At 39.4% G+C, this 17,928-nt stretch overlaps 1 long non-coding RNA gene across 4 annotated transcripts in view; it reads left to right on the top strand.

Moving 5' to 3' along the window:
• Positions 1–1,713: 1,713 nt before the first annotated feature.
• The window catches only part of LOC142410646 (uncharacterized), a 95,329-nt gene continuing 79,114 nt past the window's right edge, over positions 1,714–17,928 (top strand). For all 4 annotated transcript variants that reach the window (XR_012775962.1, XR_012775961.1, XR_012775959.1 and 1 more), the window contains exon 1: positions 1,714–1,815. This is a non-coding gene — a long non-coding RNA (uncharacterized LOC142410646). The remainder of the gene's footprint in view (positions 1,816–17,928) is intronic.

A 17,928-nucleotide genomic window follows, 5' to 3' on the forward strand; every position in this document is an offset into this window, starting at 1 on the left:
TTTTTCTGATGTGGCATTTTAAATTAAAGATACATTTTGCCACAACAGATTCTCAGTTTTGAATCCTTTCTCAGCTTGGTTCTCTAATTTAGTCCTTCACATACATTCACTGACTGCTATACTTTTCTGCTTAACAGGGTTTGCTACAAGTTGGTTTTCTTTCGATCAAAGGCAGGTTGGACATTTTTCTGTGCTATTTTGGGGGAAGAGAGGCGTTGGGCTGCATCTCTACAAATAAGATTTCCCATGAAAAAGAATGCTGCCCATTCTTCACTAAGGCTTCCATGTTTGTATTCTTTAAAAACATAATTTAATGTTTGTGTGTTATCATACAAAATGTGTAATGTGCAGCATCTTGTTACCACAAAACCCCTGTGGAGACAATAATAAGATATAAAGTTGCAATTACATGTATTATATAGGATCGATTAGACTAGCTAGGAACACATATCTGCATTTAAAGCAGCTCAAACCTCATTTTCAGTGCCCTTGATAATAAAATTTCTATCTATCTTTAGCATTTTTCATCAATTGATTTCAGTATACTTGATCATTTAGGGTATCATGTTCAAAAATGTACTAAGAAAATGAGTCTCAAAATAATATCCCTGTAGCACCGGGTATGGTGAATACTTCTAAGTTCATGCCAAGGGGATCCTCAGCTGGTATCACAAGTCAGGCCCATGAACATACTGCCTCAAAGTCAACTTCTTCACCTATGCAGGAAACAAGCTACTCTTGCATTCTGCCTTTGTAATGCTTTCTCCTCTGTTTGCTCCTTGAAATACTCTTTCCCTCTGCTCAAATTTTTGTGGGTTGGTTTGTAGTTCAATTAGATATCTTGCTTAGAGAAACTGAAAGCAGTAGGGATGGTCCTTGCAGTGTAACTGTCCAGAAAATCATGATTCAGTTTTGGTCAGAAAAAAACAGAACTCTCTGTGGAAGAGACAGAATATGTCTGTCAGGATGTATTCCCTTGGTTTTTGCTACTCTGAGTAATATGGGAGGAAATGTTCAAAGTGTTTGTAACTGGCAATAAGAACAAACAAAAACATGAAAATATTTTAAGTGCTGATTTTCTGAGACACTCAACCTGAGAAAACCAGATATAAGGCCTGATGATCTGGATCAGAGACATGAACCTTCTGTTCCCAGGTCTGTTGCTTATGCATTAACTGCAAAAGAATCAAGACTTTGGTGTAGAGAACATACATTTTTGCCTGCATGCCCTTAAAGGGCTAAGATTATTCTGTTGATATGTTTTCATATTAACTAGAGATACCCATGGAATGGATCATGAATGAATTCAAAATGTCAGTGTATCAGTAAATAATAACAACAAAATGCACACAAACAGCTTATATTGTACTCTTAATCTAGGCTTTCACAATTTTTATTTCTTATGTCTCAAGGGTTTTATTTTAATGCTAAGGCATTGGCAAACTATCAAATAAGTCTGGTGGCAAATACTTTTGCTCTGCTATTTGCACTTTTTGAACATGTGCAGCAAGTACACTTTCTTTTTGAGAGAGAATGGGGGAAGTTTCTGAGGGAAATTTCAATCATGCTTATGAAATGAGTGTAACGTGAGTCAGTTAAAAACGTGTTGTTGCAGACTAGTAAAAATTTCAGCCAGAACTGGCCCACATTTCAGATGAAATACTACACTAATGTCTAATTATGCCTTTTAAAGCTGAAAAGAGGTAATATGAGTTATTTGGTACACAATGACTGCAAACAGTGAGCCTGCTCTGCATTCATATTTCACATTGAGCTTGGAATGACCACAGAACATTAAAACAAACTGTAACTTCTGTACATAACTGTGATTTTTTTGTTCAACAAGCCTGCTGCAGAGTCAATAGTCTGATTAATATCTAGCATTTATGTTGTGTGTTTTATTCTAGGCTCTAGTCTTATGGACATTCTAAGTGTTTTGGCCTTCATTGCTATGGTTTCATAAGAAATATAATGAATCTGGCAGGTTTAAAAGTAGTGTAGAGAATAGATTAAGTTCTTAGCTTGACAGACTACAATAAGAAAAGGCTATTCCTTAACTTGTTGAAATTTTGTTTTTGTTTTGTTTTTCCTTTTATTGACGACTTTGCTGTATTTTTTGAATTTTTTTCTGTTTTAGTCAAAATAAGGGTCAGTTAATATAAAAGACACATACAGGGATGATTTAGCATGGTGTATGTAGCTGTAAAATAGATCTGAAGATGTGTGGATTCTTTCCTGATCATATTGCCACCTGACAGAGTGATAACATGTCATTAAATTTGGGGAGCTTGGATTTTTCATCAGTAAAATATGGCCAGGTACATTTGGTTCTATAAAGTGGTTTGAGATTTTTTCAGTGTAATGTTACATAGATAGACAAGTTGTTATTACTATGATGTGATGCTTAGCATTAGAACCCATGTGAACATCTTCTTGAAACAAGTCCTATGTTTGCCTCAGAATACCTCTCAAGTAGATATTTTGCTTTCTTTTGATTTGCTAGGTACAAGGTGTTGCTGTTTTGTTTTTAATAATTTTGAGAAATTATTAAAAATAAAGTGAGATCAAAACAGCCCTGGCAACACAAATTATCTTCACTGTGGAAATACTTTGGAAGTTGCATGTACACAAGTTTGCAACAATATTTTATTATTTGGAAAGTGATTAATGGTCAGATATTAGCAAATAAAACATTCCCCTTTATGGAAAAATAGTGGAAAATAAATATTTTATCTGAATGAAATCTTTCCTTAGCACTTACCTTTGTAACATAAATGACACATCAGTTCCAATTTCTGACAAACAGCTAAGTTAATTTGGCACAAATATTCAAAAGGTTTTATAGAGCACACCCTAGAAAATAATAACATAATTGTCTAAAGTATCACAATTGCAAGGGTAGACTTCAGGTCAGACCATGTGTTTTACAGAAAGTCAGTCTTTTTAATTACAGAATCACAGAATCACGGAATTGTATAGGTTGGAAAAGACCTTTTAGATCATCAAGTCCAACCGTAAACCTAACACTACCAAGACCACCACTATACCATGTCCCTAAGCACCTCATCCAGGGTCCCTAAATACCTCCAGGGATGGCGACTCAACCACTACCCTGGGCAGCCTGTTCCAATGCTTGATAACCCTTTCAGTGAAGAAAAATTTCCTAATATCCAGTCTAAACCTCCCCTGGTGCAACTTGAGGCCATTTCCTCTTGTCCTATCACTTGTTACCTGGGAGAAGAGACCGACCCCCACCTCTCTACAATCTCCTTTCAGGTAGTTGTAGAGAGCAATAAGGTCTCCCCTCAGCCTCCTTTTCTCCAGGCTAAACAACCCCAGTTCCCTCAGCCGCTCCTCATCAGACTTCTGCTCCAGACCCTTCCCCAGCTTCGTTGCCCTTCTCTGGACATGCTCCAGCACCTCAATGTCTCTCTTGTAGTGAGGGGCCCAAAACTGAACACAGTATTCGAGGTGCGGCCTCACCAGTGCCGAGTACAGGGCACGATCACTTCCCTAGTCCTGCTGGCCACACTATTTTTGATACAAGCCAGGATGCCATTGGCTTTCTTGGCCACCTGGGCACACTGCTGGCTCATATTCAGGCGGCTGTCAACCAACACTCCCAGGTCCTTTTCTGCCAGGCAGCTTTCCAGCCACTCTTCCCCAGGCCTGTAGCGTTGCATGGGGTTGCTGTGGCCCAAGTGCAGGACCTGGCACTTGGCCTTGTTGAACCTCATACAATTGACCTCGGCCCATCGATCCAGCCTGCCCAGGTCCCTCTGTAGAGCCTTCCTACCCTCAAGCAGATCAACATTCCCACACAACTTGGTATAATCTGCAAACTGACTGAGGGTGCACTTGATCCCTTCATCCAGATCATTGATAAAGATATTAAACAGAACTGGCCCCAGCACAGAGCCCTGGGGAACACCACTTGTGACCAGCCGCCAACTGGATTTAACTCCATTCACCACCACTCTTTGGGCCCAGCCATCCAGCCAGTTCTTTACCCAGTGAAGAGTACACCCGTCCAAGCCATGAGCAGCCAGTTTCTCCAGGAGAATGCTGTGGGAAACCATGTCAAAGACTTTACTGAAGTCTGGATAGACAACATCCACAGCCTTTCCCTCATCCACTAGGCGGGTCACCTTGTCGTAGAAGGAGGTCAGGTTGGTCAAGCAGGACCTACCTTTCCTGAACCCATGCTGGCTGGGCTTGATCCCTTGGTTATTCTCTACCTGCCGTGTGATAGCACTCAGGGTGATCTGCTCCATCAGCTTCCCTGGTACCGAGGTCAGGCTGACAGGCCTGTAGTTCCCCGGGTCCTCCTTCTGGCCCTTCTTGCAGATGGGCATCACATTTGCTAATCTCCAGTCAGCAGGGACCTCCCCAGTTAGCCAGGACTGCTGGGAAATGATGGAAAGGGGCTTGGTGAGCACATCTGCCAGTTCCTTCAGTACTCTCGGGTGGATCTCATCAGGCCCCATAGACTTGTGAGTGTCTAAGTGGTGCAGCAGGTCACTAACCATTTCCCCCTGGATTATGGAGGCTCCATTCTGGTCCCCGTCCCTATCTTCCAACTGTGGGGGCTGGGTACCCAGAGAACAATTGGCCCTGCTATTAAAGACTGAGGCAAAGAAGGCATTAAGTACCTCAGCCCTTTCCTCATCCTTGGTCACTGTGTTCCCTCCCCCGACTACTAGGGGCTGGAGATTCTCCTTAGCTCTCCTTTTGCTGCTAATGTATTTGAAGAAGTATTTTTTGTTGTCTTTTACAGCAGCAGCCAGATTGAGCTCTAGCTCAGCTTTGGCCCTTCTAATTTTCTCCCTGCACAGCCTTGCTACACCTTTGTAGTCCTCCTGAGTTGCCTGCCCCTTCTTCCAGAGGTCATAGACTCTCCTCTTTTTCCTGAGTTCGAACCAGAGCTCTAGTCAGCCAGGCCGGTCTTCTTCCCTGCCGGCTCATCTTTCAGCACCTGGGGACAGCCCGCTCTTGTGCCTTTAGGACTTCCTCCTTAAAGAATGTCCAGCCTTCCTGGACTCCTTTGCCCATTAGGGCTGCCTCCCAGGGGACTCTCTCGACCAGTCTCCTAAACAGGCCGAAGTCTGCCCTCCGGAAGTCTAAGGTGGCAGTTTTGCTGACCCCCCTCGCCACTTCTCCACATATCAAAAACTATCATTTTGTGATCGCTCTGCCCAAGACGGCCTCCAACCATCACATGGCTCACAAGTCCTTCTCTGTTCGTGAACAAGAGGTCCAGCGGGGCACCTTCCCTCGTTGGCTCCCTCACCAGCTGCGTCAGGAAGTTATCTGCCACACACTCCAGGAACCTCCTAGACTTCTTCCTCTCTGCTGTATTGTATTTCCAGCAGACATCCGGCAGGTTGAAGTCCCCCACAAGAACAAGGGCTAGCGATCGTGAGGCTTCTCCCAGCTGCTTATAGAATAGTTCATCTGTCTCCTCATCCTGGTTGGGTGGTCTGTAACAGACTCCCACCACAATATCTGCCTTGTTGGCCTTCCCCCTGATTCTTACCCACAGACACTCCACCCTATCGTCACCATCATCGAGCTCTAAACTATCCAGACACTCCCTAACGTATAGGGCTACTCCACCACCTCTCCTGCCTCACCTATCCCTCCTGAAGAGTTTGTAGCCATCCATCGCCGCACTGCAGTTGTGCAAGTCATCCCACCATGTTTCCGTGATGGCAACCATATCATAGTTTTTGTGATGTACAATGGCTTCCAACTCCTCCTGCTTGTTGCCCATGCTGCGTGCATTGGAGTAGAGGCACTTCAGCTGGGCTGTTGTCCGTGTCTCCTTCATAGAAGAACACCCCTTGTGTGCTTTGAGGCGTTTCACTGGCATTTCCCTCTGGGCTCCTATTGCCTCAGTATCCCCTAGCTCAACTCTGTTCGACTTCGGTTGTGCCCCAGCGTACCCCACACATCTCAGAGACACAGGCTGAGTGCCCTCACTGGCACCCGCTCCCTCTAACCGTGGCATGTCGTCCCTCAGCTTCCCTCGGGCAAGCCTGATATTATCCCCTTCCCACTTCGAGTCTAGTTTAAAGCTCTGTCGATGAGCCCCGCAAGTTCCTGAGCAAAGATTCTCTTTCCCCTTTGAGAAAGATGAATCCCATCAGATTCATCATCAGATTCATCATCAGAAAGATGAATCCCATCAATTAGCTTCATAGTACACGAAATATGCCATAAAGGTATCTGATTATTTTACAAGATTGAACAGAAGCATTTTCACTGGGTAAGAGGTAAAGTGTTTGGTTTCCAAGAGTAGCATAGAATACTGTTTGAACAAGAAGTTTTACAGGCATTAGTAACTTATCTGCCACGTATAACTGAATCTAGAGATATTGGTCCAACAGACAACTACAACAATCTTCTTATTGACTTAACAAATGGAGGCATTTGAGTGGCTTGTATAAGGTTGCCCTGGAAAAGCAGAATTTTCATTGTAACATGTAGCCTGGAACTATCTGATGGAAGATGAAAAGATAACCTAACAGCCAGGTAAAAATATTTCCTAAGAAAAATTAAAAAGTAGGACTCTAAGTCACATAACAGGTAAGAAGTATACTGATGTAACAGTCATTTACTCATTCCTATAGACAGTTTTTGCCCTCTCCTATTAAAGGATTGAGTTTAATTTATAGAAAAGTACTTATTCCCAACCTGCTCATGTAGTGATGTCAGACTGAAATCTCTTGTGCACCTTGATCTCCTATAGAGAGTATTATGATAAATGAAGCATATATTTCTAATTAGAGTCAATAAAACAAAATACTCAACCTGTCCTTCTATTATTGAACTGGATGTAATTGTTTTTAAAATACTGAGCTTAATCCAGTATTTTAACATGATCTGGGGTTTAATCAAAATCATGATTACAGCATATTTTATGGTAATGTCTCATTTACTCCACATTTCAAAACACAGTAGGATAGTATAGGAGTAAAGGCTACATGACTACTTCTGTCTCTGCTACAGCTTCCCTGTGTCCAGGGAAAGATGTTACCCCTCTGCACCTCATTTTACAGATCTGTGAAATATGGGTAATTATACCCTTCCTTAACAATTGCTTTGAGTTCTGTCAGTGTGCCACATATTATATTATCATCTACTTCTATTCTGTGATGCTATTCATTATAACTTGGAATGATTAAGAAAGCTATTAGGCTATAATTAAGAAAGCTGTATCTGAGTATGCAGAGGTCCAAGGGAAGGCTGATGCAGATAGCTAAAGGTATTGTGTGTGTTTTTCTAAAGATTTCTGAAGATCATGCTGAAACTCTGTCCTGAGGCTGAACAAGCTCTGGGAAGATTCCTAGATGGCTTTGCTTTGACAAGAGCAGATAGATGGCTTTGACAGTTAATGAGGGTAATAACTTGGCTGGCTACTGAAGAAGTTTTTTCCTACCCAGCAACATTACATCTCTTGTCCAAGTTAAGCTGGAGCCTCCTGTTTTTCATCCATAAGTATTTCATCCATAGTATTTCTGATGAGAGGCTGAAGACACGCGTTTGGGTATGTTTTATGTGGAGGTATATAGCAAGCTGTGTGCAACCATTCTTTCAGTGACAGGTTTTTTCCCCATGCGTGTACTGGGAGAGGTCTACCTATTGTAGCATGATCATATATAGAAAGTCAGTTCATAATCATACCATAATATGATTAATCATGTATGGAATATATTGATCATATATGGAAGACATAATTATAAGGCATCATCATATATTGAAGGACAGTTCATCTCTGAACTTCACAGCTGGCATCTTGTGAGCAGTCGTCAAACTATCTGGGCTTTGTTCCTGAGGGGTGAATGAAGTCTTAGCACTGTTATCTGTTTGTGCTCTGGTACTATCCTGTGATCCTTTTTGTTTTAAAGACAGCTGATAGATCCCACAGTGTCAGTGCTGATGTGAGTCTCCTTCCCCTGGCCGTAAGGACACCATCCATCAGTGCCATCAAAGCTATCATGCTGCTTCATGTTTGTGAGGGAGCTGTGTGAAATGTTTACACCTCATAGTTTGCTAGCAAATGACAACAGACATCAGACATCTCAGGAGTTTGAAACTTTCATGAAGATGAATGGAGTGTGTCACATCAAATAAGCTCAGTGCCCTCCACTACTGTATTGGGATCTTTTCAGAGCTCCCCCTTCATGGTGTGCATTTCACCCATATTGAGCATAGCTATTGAAATAACATAGCTATTTCAGTCGAAGCATTCATTGTTAAGAGAACTTATTGGTAGCATTTATTGCAGGCTGGTGTGCTTTTTATGGGTATTTGTAATCTTTAATCAAGTGGGTTATTAATAGTGAGGTATTCTTTTACATTCCTGTGTCTGCAAAGCTCACATTGGTTACCTCTTAAAAAAAATATAAAAGGCTGTATTGAGTTCATTTTCTTTTGCATGTATGATTTCACGCATTTTTCTGTCAATGTCACGTGAGCAGATCTTTGTCAATTTTGTGTTAATTTGCTGTATTGGAAGTGAACATCAAGAAGTTTAAACAGTGCAAGCTGGTGGGAACATATCTACGCACACTGAAACCTTTAATGCTTTTTTTTAAAACCCTTGACTTCAGTGTAGCTTCAGTTGACCTCTGTTGTAATACAAAACACCATCTTAGGATGAGGGAAGCAGTGTGTGAACAGAAATAATGGTTAAAAAATAAACACTGTTTTTGATTGACTTGCCTTTTCCACATAAATGCGCACATAGAAAACCTAGGACTATACATGCTGTTTCTGTCCTCATGATCTGTTAAGGCTTTCCAGGACCAGTTTTCTACAAGTCCTTATTTTTAAAGCAGAAACTCTAAGGAAGTCAGCAGTGAGTCCTACACTGAAAACTGAAAATCATTTGGCTGCTAGTATAAACTGAACAAAAGTGTTTTCCTCACGTATTATGGAAAGCTTGCTAGCAACTTCCTTTCATTCAGAGTTTATCACCCTTTTTCATAATGGATTCTGAGAATATTTTAAGCACAGATTATATCTGCACATTTTCTATTTCCTTCTGTGGTATATCTTTTCTTCCTCAAAGTACAGCTAAAATCTTGCCCTTCTGGTTTTGCTAACCCTTGTTTTGTCTCACACTTGAAATTATATTATAAATTCTATGTGGCAGGGCCCATTCCTTCTTACGGTAGTCTGAAGTGCCTAGTAGAATTTCATGCACTGTAAAGCTAATGGTTAAAGATTTTTAAAAAACCCTTTTGGTTATATGCAATTCTGTGGATGGCTGTGATGCTGATATGTATGGTTTAAATGAACAGGCTGTGTGACACACATTCTCATTTTAAATGATCCTAAAAGTGAGCTTTTCGGGCCAGTAAAGCAAGCCAAAAGAAAGTAGGAATGTAATGATGTATTTTTAATATAAATAATAGAAAGAAAAGTTTGAATTATGATAGTGATACCTTGCCATGACCAAAGGAAGTCTATAGCAGAGTGAGGAACAGACCTCAACTTCTCTAGATTTCAACCCAGTGGTACAAACACCAAGGAACTAAATTTAATGTCTTGTACCTTATTCACTGCTTTTATGTTTTGTACAAGGGAGCAGAGAGCAGTCTGAGCTGTTTCACGTTTTGAATCCTGTGATCTTCTGATTAAGACACTTCTCCAAATTAATTTTATTGCTGCTTTACTGAAAGACAGAATTTTGTATGACATTTGTTATGTCTTTAAACAACAGAAAACAAAGAAAGAAAACTGCTGTCCTGCAAAATCATGCTAGTGTTCATAGGTTTATCAGCAGTGTCAAGATTTCTTGGTTCAGCTTCTGGCTTTCTGTGGAAATGTGGTTTGGTAACTGCGGAGAGCACAGCCAAACACATAGATTTGAAATGCAGCTTGGCTAAGTGTGTACAACTTGGGTCTGCTCTGTTAAAAACCTGGGGTTTGATTCCTGCTACACCACAAATGACAGCTCCTGAGTTAATCCATCTGCAAAATATGGCAAATGATACTTGTCTCTTTCTTAATGAGGCCTTGCTGCATAATAAGGGTTATGTAGTGCACAGAATTATTAACGTCAGATGAAGAGCTGCAGCTAGAACTTGTGGCTCACTGCCCATCATATTTTTGCTAGGCCAAAGGGTGCTTTACAGACGTAATTTGCTTGTATACTCTGGAGCTGTATATGAGTTTTTGCAAGGCTTGGAGTATAATGGATGTGATTAGCATATCCGGAGTGCCATGGAGCTCCGAGCATGCCTAATGCAGTTAGGAGTTCAGTATGCCGGGAACAAAAACTCAGAGGAGTTGGCATGTCAGGAACTGTGGGGCTCAAGTACTCTTAGTGCAGATTTAGTTCATGCACAGGAATGACTGAGTGACTCCTGCTGAACATGTAGGGAGGATAGAGAAGAGGTAACTCTGAGGCAGAAAGAGAAAGTGTGGATGATTGTAGACCAAAGTATTAATGTTTGGCAAAATTAAAAGTAGAATTCTAGAATTAAAGTTGATGGACATCTACTGAAATGGCTTATCCTGAGGCGTTTTATGTGGCTTCTTTGTCGACAAGATGTCCATAGATGCCAGTGGGATTTTTTTCTGTGTAAGGAATGCTGGAATATATTGTAGTTAGTAAGGCCTGTTTTACATCAGAGATTGTTGAGGAATGGTTGAGCTGGGCAAGTATAACTTGTAAGGACACTTGTATGTGGTACATGTCCCTGTGAGCAGATCCCTAGTTGATGTTAATTGTCAGAATTTTGCTGAAGCTGATGGAGATACAATGTACGTGCCAGCTGAGGAACTAGTCCCATGAGAGAGAGATTCAGGCTGAACTCTGCTAACTGGGGTGGAAACAAAGTGGGAGCATCTTCTACTTATGTCTCCCTTGCATCACCTCTTCTTGATTTCCTGACATTGCTGATGGTCTGAAGAAACCTGACTGAAGCTGGATCACTTATCTATGGAGAGGGCAGGATAAGACTCATTTACACCTACTCACATTTGTCTTCATAAATCAATAAGTAACTGCCTAACTCTTTCTGAAGTATTAGGGTTAAGGGGCATTTGATAGTGAGCATTCAATGTAATTAAATATTTGCAAGTATGTTGCACATATTTTGTTTTTACTGAAGTTATCAGTAAAGCCCCACATTCCATAAGGCACTAATGCAGTATGGCAGAAATAAGTATATCATAGAGGGAGGAGGAGAGCTAAAGTACTGTCATATGTAAGCTATTAGTGTAATTATATATTTTAAGTGGTGCCTTAAATTGGTTACTTGAACTGTGTTTCCAGTTTGTGTAGAAGAAACAGTAGAAAATAATTTATATGAAGGCCTCAACCTTTTGTTTAAGTCAACAGCACATAAAGCATTTTAAGTTTGCTTTTTTATTGTTGAAGTCCCATAATCTATGAGGCACACTTGGTCATGAAGTAGCTTGTTATTAAAATATAATATCATGTTCATCTGTGATTATTATTTTAATTCAGTGCTCGGTTGACTTATACAAAGCTGCCTGAACTCTTTCAGAAACCATTCTCCATTCGCCTACATTACATTTAATTTATACCAAGATGATAAAAAATTTGATTTATTTTACAACAGATCAGTAATTGTGCTCTACAAATAAGTCCGTAATGATAATCAACAGCATTTTCAACATAATTTAATTTGTCTTCTCCCGAGAGGTAGTTAAATGCAGTAATAATAACACTACTGTTATGGACTCTGCTGCAGTTAATCATGGCCTGAATATGCAGACAGCCCCAATATTGTATTGACAGAAATTAAATTAACCATCAGCTTGGGCAATCAGTGGCTGTACAGCTATTAAAAGTAATAAAGGCAACAAACCCCAACCATAGCCAATTACATTTTGACATATAAACGAAAAAAGACAGATGCTTTTGATTTGAAATTTTTATTTCATTGGAAGTAAAGAAGACATATCTTTTCATATACATTATTTCCCATGCCTTAATTAACCAATAATACACATCATAGCCTCAGAATCATACGGACATAATGTAATATCACAGGTATATTTTGAGTGCCTCCTAACCCAAACATTTCATTATCTCCATATAGAGTGGCTTGGTATAGCATGTTGTTGCAAAAGGTATATATCAAAATGCATAGACAAGACAAGGTGCAAGCAACAATTTCAGGAGATTAGAAAAAAGTATCTCTTTGGGTTGAGTGTGGCATGTTTTTCTTAAAATCCTGCTGAGGTGAGAAGCAAAACTCTCAAATTTTCTAAAAAGGTTAATGACTTGGGTTGTGTTTTGGAGGGGAGAAAGGAAGAAGGAGTTGATATTTTCACTATGTAGGTGGTTAGCACTTAATACATTTTTTTCTTATGTAAAATGAACCATCCATAACTTGGTAAAAGTTACTTTTATGTTGTGTTCACTTTAATATCTATTTTGTCTAGGAAAAATCACACATATAAGTGTATTCAAAAGTGGCTAGTTAAACTATTAAACTACAAAGTAAAGTTTAAATACTTATATGCATTTGTCTATATAATATTAAATTTTAAATTTTATGTATATTTAAGGGGAAATAAAGTAGTTCACACTTAAGGTTTATGGATATTTTATCAGGAAACAATGTTTTTACTTTAACAAATCAGAGAAGTTAATAGGTAACAAAATGTGAACATATGAATTTGTTTAATTTACCTTGTAGTAGTTTCTATAGGTTTACAGCTTGAAAAGTATGTATTTCAGCTTATTGTGATTTATATCTTGTGGTGGAAATATCTCAGGGTGCCAGTGAAATAAAATAGTATAATATGTCATTATTCTTAATGAAAATCAAACCCAGCACATATAAGAAGAGTATCTTGAAAATTACAGACTTATCTGTCACTTCAGACAATGTTTCATAATCTTACATAGCAGTTACCTGGTGTACCAATAACTTTCTGAAGAGCTTGAAAAACTTGGCATTTGTACAGTGATGTCATGACTTGACTTTTTCAGACTGATGACCAAAGTCACTGTGTTGTAGAAGGATGAAGCTTTATAGATCAGAACTGAATTTGGTTGCCTAACCCCATAGCAATCCATAACAAGCTTAGTCCAGATCCATTGAAAAACAAATAATTTGCTTAATTTGACACATACTATTACTGAATTCATACGATTTTTCCAGTTCCTGAGCACTTTGCTGGATAGGGACCTTAGCCAGGAGATGAGAATAATCCTTCACCTCTAAATCTTCTTGCTTCTTAGACTTATTAAATTCAATATAGTTCACTTACATAGAAAAGAAGAATAATCCTGCAGGAACTACAAGATAAAATTCTGTGGCTTGTGTTATGCAGGTCAAGCTAGGAGCTCAAGGTTTTTAGAAATTCCCTTCTGGTCATAAAACCCATGAACTGAAGTTCTTAAGAAGAAGTTTGCCCAAGGCAACAGCAGATTTTAGAGCAGCCCTGACTGTACAATTGGAGAGACATAGAAGATGTTTTCATTTTTAAAAAATCAAATTGTCTGTGAGCAGAACACTGAAGGCCATGTTTCCTAAGGTGCTTGTTGGGTGTTACCATACCCTAGTGAAGCCCCAGGCTCCCCCTTGCACTACCCCTTCAGACTTCAAATAACCTGTATGGCAAACTTACCATGTGCACATGCTGGCTGGCTACTGCAAAGAGGATTATATAATATCCAAGTTCTCCCTGCTATTCCTAGATGGAAAGTCGAGGGACTTCCCTTCTTCAGACACTGATTTTCACAAAACATCTAGGAATTTAATTATCTTTAAAAGTTTTACTCTTTCAAATGTAGCTGCAGTTGGCCAGTGGTTTGAAAAGGTGCAAAGAGAGACTGACAGGCATATGGGAGGGAGTTCTCTCATTCCATAAGAAAGCAGGCCAAAATTCAATCCTCTCTGGCCATTTTGAAGACAGTCATTCTGTAGTATATTGGACAGATCACAATGTTATAAAGGCTTTATTGGAGCTCATGTGGAATCATCTTTGTAGGCAGCATATTCTACCCATTAACAGTCTAGCTGCAATAAATTTCTTCAAATGTAACATTTTGGTCTACCATTTTGGTGTATATCCCATGTAGCATGTGCACTTACCTCTAAGTATGAATGTCATAATATGCTGTCACATGTTAATGTTTAGATGTAGGGTTGGGTTTAAGTATGTCACGTAATGGCAAAATTCAGACTTCCTTAAGTTGTACAGGATTGAAAAATTCCTTTTCTAGTTATGTTTCTGGGCTTTAATTTTCTTAGACTTTAGAAATAATTTTCTTTTCTGAAGAACAATGGTTTTGTAAATAGGTAGTACATGAAGGCCAATATCTATTATGACACTTCTTATGAGGAAAGACAGATATATCACTCATGGCTATTTCAGTGATGAGTTATCTCTCCCCTCTGTAGCCATGAAGGTACATGTCATAACAGAGATCAGCTATCATTGTAATGTAATTTTTCTCCATACAGCATGTGTTGTAAATGGTGTTGATTGCTGACAGAAACTCAGAGGGTGGGAGATATGATTCCTGATACTCACAGGGCAGGAAATAGAACTTAGGCAGTGACTATTATATTTGGTGTGTATTTGCTTCCATGCTATAACTTTCTTCCAGGTTGTCTGCAAGTTTCCATAAAGCAATCTGCTGCATTAAAAAGCAATCTGGAAATTTTGTTCCCTCAGACAATAATATATGTTCACTTGTATTTGTTCAGAAAAGCAAGATACAAAACATGGAAGTAAGCAGCAGGTTGCAACTGTCTTACTTGTTAATTGATTCAACAGGATAGGAGTCCTATTAGAATTATGAGGGTCTATGGGAAAATAAAACCCAATCTTAAACTGGCATACTGAATGAAAAGGCTACTTTTTGCCTACTTCAGCATTAAATTAAACATTGAAGTATTTCAGCCCTTACTGTCCCTAAATTTATAGACAGGGACCAACTTACCATAAACAAGACAAATCTAGAAAATCCGTGTTTGGTACCAGCCACAGCAGCAAATCAATTGTTATTTCTTTCTTCAGGATCTTAAACCATAGTGATCTAGGCCACCAGAGACATTTTGATAAATACAAACAGCAACCAAGTAAACTAAGCCAAAACCAAACCTAAACTAAGCCTAAACTAAAAGGTCTTCCAACATATTTGTGCCAGTTTTTCTTTCTGTGAAAAATTCCTCTTGAATTTCTTCAGCTCTGTTTCAAAATGGTCTGATCAGGGTAAAAGAGAATCTAGCAAAACAGCTCTGCTAATTGCGAGGCGCCTCCAGAAAGGGTAGGTGAAAGCAAAACCTGAGACCAAATGGTCTTGCAACTAGGAAATCCATAACTACCCTTTGGCTTCTGTTGCGTTAAGAGTTACTGTCGCATACAAATAGGAGTCTGAGGAGTGGCTGGGGGGAACCCTCCCGTTGAGTCATGAGGCTCAGACAGGACCCCCTTGCTTTCTAAACTCCTTCTCAGAGAGGAGTCTAGGTGCGGCTAGGTCCAGTCTTAGTCTCAGACCTGGTCAACGGTTTATTTTCTAAGGACTGTGTGTATAGCCACTTATTAGTTGAGGGCTTTCGCTAAGGCGACAGCATTAATTTTTACACCCCCCAAGTCTGGTCGTGTTGAAGGAACTATCACGGCCAGAGCAGTGAAGAGTGCAGTTTATTAGAGCAACAGACACACAGATTCTTTGGATTACCGGTGATAAATTAACTGTCTGCAAAGCACATACAAATACCAAGAATATGAGTATGAATAACACGGCCGGACACAAACATGTATATAACATGGCCGGACGCAACTCGTATATCAAGAATATGAGTAACACGGCCGGACACAAACGCGTTAAAAGATAATAAAGTGACTCTATAGAGATTTCTAAGTTTCCCGGGGAGGAACTTGGTATAACCAAGTGTTCGACTCTTACCCAAAGGTGTCCCGATGGGGGGGAAGAGAGGCTCAGCCTGTCGACTGATCCCAAACATCAGAGTGATACACGATGGTGTCTTCCCTAACATTCTCTTTCTCTTAAGGTATTTTATACTTATCTTTCACCTTTCGGGTGGAGCTTGAATGACTCTAGTCATACATACCTTTATTTAGGATTGGTATAAAGTTTTCTCGCTTCGCTTTTAAAGGTATAAGCTAGAAAAATTCAGTGCGCAAGCTCAGTGAGGGGTGGTCGCACCTTGGAGGTGGGTAGCTTTTGGGATGGAGGTGTGTTTTGGTATTATAATGATGTTATAATGAGCAAAGTTCACCAAAAGGACAGCATTGTGTCAAAAACGTGGCAGGCTGTTGGCCCAGGGTAGTAAATATGCAGCTTATCAGTTCCATGACACCTTTAAGTTCCCCTATTATTGCAGAGCCTGGCCGCGGCATCTCCACACCGCTCCACCCTCTGGGCAGTGCCTCTTAGAGTCAGCACACCAAGTTCCCCTGGCGTTACCAACATCTAAGGTTGCAGGCCTAGGGAACTCCCATGCAATGGATTCCTTACATGTCAGCTGCATTCCACCTGGGAAGCTTCTTCAATGCTGTGCCTTACCTAAAAGTGTGAATATAAGTTCTAATTTTTAAGTCACCTCAGCCATTATCCCACAGCTTCACGGGTCAACTAGAACCAGGAAATTAGGCTCCATGTTACCATTTTGCTGTCAGTGATAAGAGGGGAGCTGATCGCTAAACACCTTTGCCACCTTTTTCACCTATTTAGGAAAGAGTTTTAAGGTTTTTTTTTCCATGTGGCACCTCAGTCTACTGTCTGTTTCTATTCTATTGAACAGTAGAATATTTGTGGAATAATATTGTACCAAAGCCTGTATAAGTTTTACAGACATTTGTACACATATAACCTCAGAAATAGTTCTGTGTCTTCAAGAAGGCGGCACTCACTTTTTTCTTCATTTGCCAATTTCATGTATTTTATTTGAAATATTTAGACAAAGCAAAACCTCTTTGTTGATATTATACTAAGTAAATAGTAAGTTAAAATTGAGGTCAGGAAATGAAAAGAAGAGAGCTCTTTAAAACTCCTATCTCAGGTATCTGTTGGATGGTATTTTTCCATTCCAGCTGTTCTTATTGGAAGTGTAGCTTACTGTTATTACTATTTATGGATAACATAAAATGAGAAAATATTAACATTCAACACCCACTACTTTAAACTGTTAACTTTTGCATTCCTTCACTCTGATATTGACAATCTTAATATTGCATTATCATGTATTTCTCTGTCTAAAGTTGTCTTGGATGATAAGTAACTGTTTTAGAAGAATTTATCAATAAGAATAAATTTTGAAATTACTATGTTTGTATGCTTGTTATATACAAATGCACATATATATTATGTAACATTGCTGTGTTATTAATCATGTTAGAATTAAAAATATTTGCTTAAGTTAACAGTAATCAAGAGTATATATATATAAAGAACAAACGGGTTGGTGTGCGGTGAAATTTACTGCAAGGTAATTGTGAGTCAGAATAGAAAACTGTTTAAATTACCTGAAACTTTCACTGAAAAAGCAAAGCTATTTCTGTTCCTTCTTTCCTTATTTCTTTCTAATAACTAAGTTGTAAATGATACTGGGTATTGTGAGAATATAATGAGGCCCAATGAATATAACTTCAGTGAAAGGAAGACTGGCTTTTTGTTAGAAAGGTCTCTAAATGTTCCTATACTTTGCAGCTTTATGATTTTTTTTTAAATAAATTCTTTCTTTTATTCCTCCCATCCTTTCTGGAGTTGAGAAGCATTGACCACGTATTTGGATTGTCTGCACTTTTGAACTTTGATGATGTCTTATCACAATTGAGTGACACCTCAGCAAGGTAGACTCCAAGAGATCTTCCTGCATATCCTGGAAAATTGTAGACTGGAAGAAACAATTGCTCCAGGATGTATAGCTTGTTCATGTTGTTATTTCTGTCTAACAATTT

Source organism: Mycteria americana, chromosome 5, assembly GCF_035582795.1.
Source record: "Mycteria americana isolate JAX WOST 10 ecotype Jacksonville Zoo and Gardens chromosome 5, USCA_MyAme_1.0, whole genome shotgun sequence".
Lineage (NCBI taxonomy): Eukaryota > Metazoa > Chordata > Aves > Ciconiiformes > Ciconiidae > Mycteria > Mycteria americana.